The sequence below is a fragment of the Alligator sinensis genome, unplaced genomic scaffold, assembly GCF_000455745.1.
Source record: "Alligator sinensis unplaced genomic scaffold, ASM45574v1 scaffold942_1, whole genome shotgun sequence".
NCBI classification, from domain to species: Eukaryota; Metazoa; Chordata; order Crocodylia; family Alligatoridae; genus Alligator; species Alligator sinensis.
Window position 1 is genome coordinate 264 of NW_005843153.1, and position 10,653 is coordinate 10,916.

At 44.9% G+C, this 10,653-nt stretch overlaps 1 pseudogene; it reads left to right on the forward strand.

Moving 5' to 3' along the window:
* Window positions 1–909: 909 nt before the first annotated feature.
* The window catches only part of LOC102373187, a 33,036-nt pseudogene continuing 23,292 nt past the window's right edge, over window positions 910–10,653 (forward strand).

The following is a 10,653-nucleotide window of genomic DNA, read 5'->3' on the forward strand; positions in this document are numbered from 1 at the left end:
TGACTGTTATGTAACTCAATTCCAGGACAGCGAATTTTTTGTTTGTTTGTTTGTTTGCTTGTTTGCTCGTTTGACAACTCACAACAAGGTTCCTAGGTAGAGAGTGTATAGCATAATTTAGCTATGCTCTCAGCAAGGGGGGATGTCACAACCCAAAGTTGTGGATTTTTTGATTGTGTGTGCTTCGGCACCGCTAAATTATGTTCCCGCCAAATTGCAGCTTTTTTGCACGACGGAGTGTTCTGTTGTTATAGAGAACCCGCGCGCAGGAAAGTATTTCCCGCCAGTTTTGTAGCTTTCTTTGCATGGTGCATTTCTTTTGCATCTAAGAAAGACGGAGAGGGAGACGGAGAGATGGATCTCTAAGCGCTGTGGATCCTTTTGAACTCAGCGCGTCTTTCTTAAGAAGGCAATAGAGGCTCCAATTGCCGAACCCCCGGAGCCTAGCAAACTCCGGGGCACTACTTACCGACGGCCTCTAGCCTCTCCCCGTCGCCGATCGCAGCCCAGACGTATCCCTATCCTGCAACCCCATTTTCAAACCCACAGAGTCTTAACAGCTCCGGGGGACCTGGGTACCGAACAAGAACCCACGGAGATACAGCTGCTCCGTGAGAAAAGGCCCGAGAAAAGAATTGCTAAACCCGCGGAGCCTAAACCGCTCTGGGGTCAAGGAATTAGAGTCCTCCAACAAGGAAGGAAGCGGAGCTGTGCCTGGAAAGCTGTCCAGCCTACACCGTGACCACCTTCGGTGTAAGTAAATAATCTTTTCAATCAACCATTACGCCTCCGTGACTGATTCTAGCTTGAACGTACTATACCGCACCGCGGTCTTCTCCGGCTCCGCGTGCCTGGGCTGCCGGCCACAGCCCGCGTGCACACAGACAGGCCCGGCCCGCTCCTGGCGAGGATGGGATCGGGAGCCAGCCCGCACACTACTCAGGTCTCTTCTGTGTCACTGTCAATCCCTACAAGTGGCTCCCAGTGTACAACTCAGAGGTGGTCTTGGGTTACAGAGGCAAAAAGCATCAAGAAGCCCCTCCCCACATCTTCTCCATCTCTGACAATGCCTATCAATTCATGTTAACTGGTGAGTATTTAACATTTAAGGGATGGTACACTTAAGATGTTACACTTAAACCATGCCAGAAATGCTGTCACTGCCAAAGGCAGCACTTCTGTCACCATCCCATTGCACATTAGCTACTCGGGCTCCTAACCCTGTAGGCTAATTACTACACAAACTGGGCTGGAATTCTAGAGACTCATTTTTCTTAGTAGCAGGAAAAAGCATACTCACCGACATATATTCATAAAGCTTCCAAACTGATTTCCCTGGAAAAATTCAAAACTTCATAAACCTGAATGCTCTAGGATGCCTAGCTTTAGGATGCCTGCTTTTCTGTCCATGTGAGCAGAGACATCATGTCATATTACAGTTATGCCACTGGCTTTTTCACACTTAAAATTCCCATCAGTGTTTTGGTAAAAATGGCAGTGTTCAAAACTGCAGTTCACTATCAGGCTAGGGACAGAAATTACACATAAACCAGAATAAGTGATCGAAAACTGGTTCAAATCTGTAACACAACAGAAGTTCAGTGTGCATAAACCACTTTCAAAATGGCCAAACTAATTGAAGATAAACCTAAATGGATGTAGTATCAGACTTACCTGATTTGGGTTAAATTGTTTATTTAACTTCTGTAGCAGATCTCAGTAACAAGAAAAACTATTTACATAATATAGAAAAACTGGTCATCTGTAGAAAGGTACAGAACCAAGTCAATGATTGGTCTGAGTGAAAATGCAGATTTTGTATCATCATTCTCAGGGAATACATATTTACTCCTGGTTTGGTTTTGTAAGTTGAATGCTTCTGAAAGTGTCATAGAATCATAGAAAACTATGGTTGGAAGGGACCTCAGGAGGTCATCTAGTCCAGTCCCCAAATATGTCATCACAGCCAAGGCATTGTTTAGTCAGGTCTTGAAAACCTCCAAGGATAGAGATTCCATAACCTCTCCAGGTAACCTTTTCCAGTGTTTTACTACCCACCTAGTGAGAGAGGTTTTCCTAATATCTAACCTAAACTTCCCTTGCAGCAGCTTGAAGTCATTGCTCCTTGTTCTGTCATCTGCCACCACTGAGAACAGTCCAGCTCCATCCTCTTTTGAACCCTCCTTCAGATAGCTGAAGGCTGCTATTAAATCCCACCTCAGTCTTCTCTTCTCTAGACTAAATAAGCCAAGCTCTCTCAGCCTCTCCACAGAAGTCATGTGCACCAGCCGTCTAACCATTTTTATTGCCCTCTGCTGGACTTCCTCCAATTTGCCCACATCCTTTTTGTAGTGGGGAGGCCAAAACTGGACACAGTACTTCAGATGTGGCCTCACAGGTGCCAAATAGAGTGGAATAATCACTTCCCTAAATCTGCTGGCAACATTTCTTCCTACTAATGAAAGTCTAAAGAAAGTCATTTACCTGCAATAAAAGCTTGGAGGATTTCTGGCCATTTTTGTATGTAGCAGCTTCTCTAACTAAATAGAAGAGTCACAAACATGGCAAACCTGTATTGATCTCCTAGTCTGTCCTATTTTCTTGCTCTTCCTCTGATAGAACATTGCTGTGTGTCTGGGCTCACACCTATATACCCAATGCCCTTTCAGTTTAACCTGCAAGGTGTTCAGTTTTCTCCCTTGACTGATGCTAGATCACTAGTTAGCAGTGACTCAGAACTTGCCTCTTCAGCTAGAAGCATAACTGGGAATTTTGGTGCCCTGGACATGAGGAGGGAGGAAAGATACCAAGGCCCAGAGAACGGGTGGAGGGTTGCTGAGTGGCGGAGAGTCTTACTGGAGACCCAACAGGCCCTGCCTGCTGTTGGGTTGGATCAGGGGATGTGGCAGCATGGTTTCACTCCCCCTTTGGCTGTGTGCCATATGTTCTCTGAGCTCATTAGCATGTTACCAGAGCTCCTACCTGAGGTTCGCACATGCCATGAGCTCTGAGTTCACACAGGGTCTGCCCAGAGCCCCTTCTTTCATGTAGCCCTGGAGCATAGGGGATGAGCACCACTGCTTTTCATCCTTCTTCTCTTCTCTCACTTACTCCTAGTTACACTAGTGTCAACTGCTTTCTGTGACTACCATTATTTTTGTTTCTCTGACAGATGATGAAAATCAGTCTATCCTGATCACATAAGTAGATACTTCATTCAGCTTCTTATAAGCAACATAATTTCGTCAGCTAAAGCACAAAGTTTTTTGTTTGTTTGTTTTATGTTTACTTTTCCAGTGGAGAATTTGGTGCAGGAAAGACTGTGAATACGAAGGGTGTCATCCAGTTCTTTGCAACAATTGCAGCTAGTGGAGAAATGACCAAAAAAAGGAAACAAAGATGAAGGTAAGGGAATTGGCATTTAGCAGGTGAAAGGGCTAGTTTACAAGTGTGTAAACTTGTGACCACAAACTCTGCAACTAGTATTCCTAGTTTCATAGTTGGTAGGGTTGGAAGGGACCTGAGCACATCATTAAGTCCGACCCCCTGCCATGGGCAGGAAAGAATGCTGGGGTCAAACGACCCCGGCTAGGTGATTATCTAGCCTCCTTTTGAAGACCCCCAGGGTAGGAGCGAGCACCACTTCCCTTGGAAGTTGGATCCAGATCCTAGCTGCCCTGACTGTGAAGTAATGCCTCCTGTTGTGGAGCCTGAATCTACTCTCAGTCAACTTATGGTTGTTATTCCTCGTTACTCCTGGTAGTGCTCGGGGGAACAGGGGCTCTCCCATTGCCTGCTGGTCCCCCTTGGCCAGTTTATAGGCGGCCACCAGATCCCCTCTCAGCCTCCTCTTGTGGAGGCTGAACAGGTTCAGGTCCCGTAGCCTCTGCTGGTAGGGCTTGCCCTGCTGCCCCCTGATCATGCGAGTGGCCCTCCTCTGGACCCTCTCCATGTTGTCCACATCCCTCCTGAAGTGCGGCACCCAGAACTGGATGCAGTACTCCAACTGTGGTCTGACCAGTGTCATGTAGAGGGGGAGGATCACCTCCTTGGACCTGCTTGTGCTGCACCTGTGGATGCATGACAAGGTGCGGTTAGCCTTCCTGACTGTGTCCTCACGTTGGTGGCCCATGTTCATCTTGGAGTCAATAATGACACCAAGATCCTTTTCTGCCTCTGTGCTGATGAGAAGGGAGTTCCCCAGCCTGTAGGTCTGCTGCTGGTTCTTCCTCCCCCGGACCAGTCCATCCCACCCTGTTCTCATCTGCCCACCCTTGTAACCTGTCCAGATCTAGTTGCAGCCTGTCTCTCTCCTCCAGCGTACCCACTTCTCCCCACATCTTACTGTCGTCCGTGAATTTGAACAAGGTGCTTTTCACCCCCTCCTCCAAGTCGCTGATGAAGATGTTGAACAGTGCAGGCCCAGGGACCGAGCCCCGGGGAACCCAGCTGCCCACATCCCTTCAGGTTGAAAATGATCCATCCACCACCACTGTCTGGGTGCGGCCCTCCAGCCAATTTGTGACCCATCTGACCGTGTAGGCATCGACTCCACAGTCGCCTAATTTTTTAATGAGAATGGGATGAGAGACAGTGTTGAACGCCCTTCCTAAAGTCCAGAAAGACTACGTCCACCGCGACACCTGCATCCAAGGATTTTGTGACCTGGTGGTAGAAGGCCACCAGGTTGGTCTAACAGGACCTGCCTCGAATGAACCCATGTTGGTTGCCCCTAAGCATAATCTCCCCTGCTGGTCTCTCACAGATATGCTCCTGGATAATTTTCTCAAAGAGCTTCCCCAGGACCAAGGTAAGACTAAAGGGCCTGTAGTTAGAGACCAGACCTGGGCTGTAAGCATGTAGTTAATTTTAATCCCTCTCAGAAAGCAAAAGTCTATCCAGACTGAAACTTATATCCATAGTATCTAAGTCAGGCTACAATTTGCAATCTGTATGTATCTTCCCATGTGCATATTATGTGATTTTTTTTTCCATATTTCTTCAATTATCTTTATAGGGGACACTTGAAGATCAAATCATCAGTGCCAACCCCTTACTGGAGGCCTTTGGTAATGCCAAGACTGAGGAATGACAACTCCTCACGCTTTGTAAGTTGAGCTTGTTGTGGTAAATCTAGTCAATCTTTTTTGTAGCCTCCCTCCCTCCATGTTATACTTCTGACTCTTTTCATGATTTCTAATGACAGACAAACTTCCAAATTTGAGACACTGGCTAAGATAAATATCTATATTGGCAAAACCTTCTTGCAGCTCACATTTCTCTGGACAGTTTATCAAATCAATCCAAATGTATGGCTGATTCCATTTTACAATTATACATGCCATGGAATGATTTCTCTGTTTCACAGGGCTCACTCTATCAAGGATTTCCGGTTGTCACCATTTAAATATCACCCTTTTGTTCTGCCCTCCATAAGCTGCATATTGCTTTCATTTTCAATCGTATTTGTATATTGAAGGTAATTCCTTCCTTTCCAAGTGGGCATGGAGGAAATTTACTTAAAGTAATAATTAACCTGTATGCCTTGCAACAAGTCACAAAAAAAAAATAAAAATAAAAACAGATATAAAGTCTCTGTAGGGACTTGAAATAAATTTGTTATACTGTATTGATCATTAACTGTTTTTTTATTTGTCAGGGTAAATTCATCCAAATTCATTTTGGTACCACTGGAAAGTTGGCCTCTGCTGATATTGAGACCTGTGAGTAAATGAGTGGGGTTAAGATTGGGGTTTCTCCCTACAGTGTAGAGCAGCGAGAAAAAAATGAATGTGCATTTATATTGCAGATTTTCTGGAAAAATCAAGAGTTACTTTCCAGCTGAAGGCTGAAAGGAGTTATCACATCTTCTATCAAATTCTCTCCAATAAGAAGCACGAACTGATAGGTAGGAACAATACTCAACTGTAGCAGTTTTATTGTTGGACCAGTGCAGAAAAGTTTATGGTTGAACTCTTTTAGCTCTCTGATAGATGTTTCAATGGAATTTAAAGGTGGTCAGAAATGTAGCTGACAGTCAGGATCATATTCAGAAGTGATACAAGGACTTGTATACAAATTTGCTTTAACTATGCAAATAATATTATTATGAGCACCTTGAGGCAAGTACTATGTCTTTTTATTCCATGTCTGCACAGCACCCAGTGCAATGGGTTCAGGAGTGGGGGTAGAAGGGGCTCCTAGGTGCTGTGGTGATAGCAATAATAATACAGTTAAAGCAGTTAGTAATAATAAAGTGGAGATGCTTTGTATTCACAGTCTTTCCTGAACCAGATTCTCCACTGGAAAAGCAATAAGCAATAATAATATAGTTAAAGCAGTTAGTAATAATATAGTTAAAGCAGTATGAAACCCTTAGTATGAGCACAGCCATTTTTGGATAAAGGTACTTCATTCTGATTGATTGTTTTTAGTACATGAAAGGGAATAAGCTGTGCCAATATACAGCACTGTGATCATGGTCAATATAATTAAACCTGGCAAAAACTCCCCATACCCACAGTCTACATAGATTCACTGATACAGTTGCTGTATCCCTACCAAGCCTTATTGAGTCGGTGAAGCTAACAGATACCATCTTACACATCACCCCTCTATTTGGCCTTGAAATTCTGTCTAATTCATATGGGCCAAATCCAAGATCCTGAATAAAAAAGTTGTGTGTTTTATAGATTCTCTCTGGCATATGAGATCAGTAGGTTTTATGCAGTGTCAAGAGCACTTTATTATTGGTGTTCTGGATGTGGCTCTTTGTTGACCATCTGAGGTCAATAAACCCAGGACCAAATCCAACATGCTTGTTAGGGGCATTATCTGTATTTACATACATGGATGGCATTTAGTGCCACTTACATGTTTTTTAGATCCACCTGCCCCTGTAAAACTTGAATTGGCCTTCTGAGAGTGCTCAGGAAGAATTTGCTGTAGCACTTATGGCTTCATAATTACAGTACTTTCTCAGGGAGTAGAAAATCAGGTTCAAGGCCCCCTCATCCAAGCAGTGTTTAAACCCACATTTCCTACTTTTTTGCAGACATCTCTAACTGAAGGCCCAGGACACCCTCCATCAACTTGTTGAAACTGGTGTTTCAGGCAACCAAGTGAGAAATATTCACAGAGTGAACAAGAGGGAGTCTCACTCTGTGGCAAAGTGAAATGGGCACTGCCTTCTGCTCCCAGTACTGGTTCTACATTTTACATTAAATAGTCATTGGTAAAAGGGACAAACAGCTACAGTGGTCCATTCAACAGATACAGACCAAAGTGCCTGGAGTAACTACTGCTCAAGAAATTCCCAGACAGTGGATTTAAATCTAGACCTCATTCACATGGTTACATACTTTCTTGTTTATAAGAAAGAATCATGCCAACACAATTCTGATGTCAGGATCCCTGAGAAGCTATGGGTTATCATAGAAAATGCGTTGTGCTTTTCCAACGCACTTTGGGTAGAATTCTGTTCTGTCTACTGGGAATTTTTCTTACTTTTGTGCCCAGAGGAATTCTATCCATGGACACATAGCCCTGTTGCACGTAGATGAATATGTATGACTAGTCACATAGACTGAGCATGTGCAGTAGCACCCATAGCATGTAGGCACACACTTTGTCCACATGTAATGTTGTTAGATGCCTGAAAATGGAGTTGACTGAAACCAATGACTACTGGATTTAGGAACAGATTAAACTTGGATCAGTTATGAGTCTTCTCTTTCCCCCCATAATTCAGTGGTTATGGCACTAGGAAGCTAGAGGTTCTAGGCCCTCCTCCCTCTGAGGGGCTTAAACCTGGGTTCTTATAACTTTCTAGCATAGCACCCTAACCACCATGCCATCTCCACTTGTTTTGGAGCTGATTCACTCATACAGTCATTGGATAATATGGAGGGACTACAGTGCAAGGGGAAGCTTCTATCCCATTGGGAAGAAGGCCTAAGCTAGAACCAAGTGCCTTCTCCTTTCTAGGATAGTAGCCCCTTCACTGGGCACATCTACACATGCATTAATGCACTTTTACTAATGCACATTAAGTTTAGCATCTCTGGGCACTTTTATACCTGCTCCAGAGGTGGGGGAGGGGTGGCACTTTAATTAGAGCTGCTCCAAGAGCTGCTTTAATTAAAGCATCGCCGTGTCTCATATATCAGCATCCCTGCACTTCAAAATGTTGGTGGAGGTGCTTGAATTAAAGCTCATTTGACAAGTTTTAGTTCAAGTGACCCCACCACCTTTTTTAAGCAGGAACACTGATACGCAAGACACAGGAGACTGCTGGAGTGGTAATTGCCACGCTCCAGCAGACTCAATCAATTGAGTCTGCATTGACATGCTGGAATTCCAGCATGTCAGAGCAGCCTTTGTGCTCTGTGCTCATGTACCTCCAGTGTGAGGTACTAAACATAACTGCATTAGGCTTCTCTAATATGCAGTAATGAATGTGCACAGTTTTTAAGTGATGTTTAATGTGCAGTAGTCTATTTTACTGTGCATTAGTGTAATAGCACAATTTTTTACATGATACTTTAAGGTGCAGTAAAATAGACACCCACTGAGCCACACCCCTCCAACTTGCTTTTGTTTTCACGGCTGTATACATCTCCTATAGACCTCCTTCTCATAGCTTCCCAGGGGATCAGCTTCAAAAGACAGGCCTGTAGAAAGGCCTGGGTAACAGCTGACTTGGAGTATGGTGGTTAGAGCACTGTGCTAGGAAAGCAGGATAGGCCATTATTAAAACATCATCTAGATAAGGGGAATCGAAAACCCTGAATTTTCAGCTTCCAAGGTGAGTGCCCTCAGCCAGAGCTGACCTGAGCAGGGTGCAGGGCCTGGGCCAAGTCAGCTCATGCAGGGCACTGCCCCCGCTCCAATCTGGGCCCCGGGCCCAAAGAAGCTGTTGCCACCACTACCACCAGCAGGGGGTGTGTGTGGGGGGGTAGCGACCGGTTGGACACAGAGCCATCGCTCTGCTTGGATCCGCTCTGCTGCTGCTCTGCCCCACTCCGTGGAGCCCCCCAAAATGCGGTGCCCGGGGTGGTCATCCCAATTTGCTCCCCCCCCGGACAGCCCTGCCCTCAGCTGAGGAGGGAGGGGAAGGAAATGGAAGCTCTCTCCCATTTGTTTTGCTGCCAGTCTGCATGTTTACATCATTATCCCACAGCACATGACTACATGTTTAGGAACATAATTTCTCTGGTCATAAAAGTGCCAAAAAATGTCCTGCAGATGATCAAAATGTAGCACTTACATGACAGGGAAAGAATAGAAAGTCACTATATAAACGTGCAGATTCGAGCTAAGACTGTAACCTAAAAGACATTTCTTTGGAGAGAGCTTGCTCTCTGTCCACCCACAATGAAATGCAGCCCTTAGTTCATACCAAGGTATATGAATATATCAACTTTAGGAACTATCCTGAATTCTTCAGCTCTCTTAATGGAAGGCAGAGCATGAGAATTTTCTTTTTGACTTGATGTTCCTGTAACAAGCAACTAATTTTTAGAGCTCAAAACAAGAAAAAAAATTCTGTGAAAGCTTTTGCTGAGCATTTTTTCCAGTTTCTGTTGGTAATACCTGAAATTGTCCTGTCAGCTCTGTTAACCCTTTGCTTTGGATTTTAGAGATGCTTCTCATCGCAACCAACCCATATGACTACCCATTCATCAGCCAGGGTGAGATCACAGTGCCAAGCATTGACGACACATAGCAACAGATGTGAGTAAAGCTAATGATGAAACATTGCTAAAAGCTAATGTCACTTTTATGCGCACAAGTGACATTTACATAGCTGTGTAGAGGCAATTTTTGACATGGTGGAATAGGATCACCCAGGTCAATGCATACGTGCCAGAAGTTAAAATAGAGGAGGAGGAGAGTGGCAGTACTCCCAACTTTTAACCCAGTAACCAAATGCTGATAGTACTCAGCCAGGGAGAGGGATACTCAGACTCTAGCCCACGGGCGGGAAATTATTTTGGCTAGAGGGCCACTTACCAAGTTTTGGCAAGCTGTCAAAGGCCATGTGGCCCTCAACAGGTGCCCTGCCCCCTGGTTGCCATCTTGTGACCGGAAGTCCTGCCCCCTGTACCCTGACCTTTGCCACCAGAAGTCCCTCCCCTTGCCCCCGGAAGTACTCCTTTCAGCCAGGGGTTTTGCCATCTCAGAACTAGAAAAATACCAAATTATATTCTAAAAATCAAACATCTACAACATTAATTAATTTGATTAAAAATATATATTTTTGTCCTGATTTACATGTGTTTGTGTAAATGCTTAAAATGAAGTCTTACTCTTGTATATTGTAGGGGTGGGTATAGGTTTGTGGGGGGCTGTGGATGTGTGGGTGTTTGGGGGAAACTTGTAGGGGGATGGATAGGTGTGGGAGGTGTGGGTGTGGGGTGAGGAAGTATGTAGGTGTGTATGTGTGGATATGTGGGGTGTGGGTGGGTATGCAGTTTGTGGGGGAATGAGTGTGGGTGGGAGGGTGGCTGGGTTATGTTAGGGAGTGTGGGTGTTGCAGTCTCTGTGTATGGCAGTGCGAGGGGGCGTATGGGTGCGCATATGTGGTGGGATGTGCATGTGGGACTCGGCCTACGAACACAGACACATACACATGCACACACTCTCTCTTTC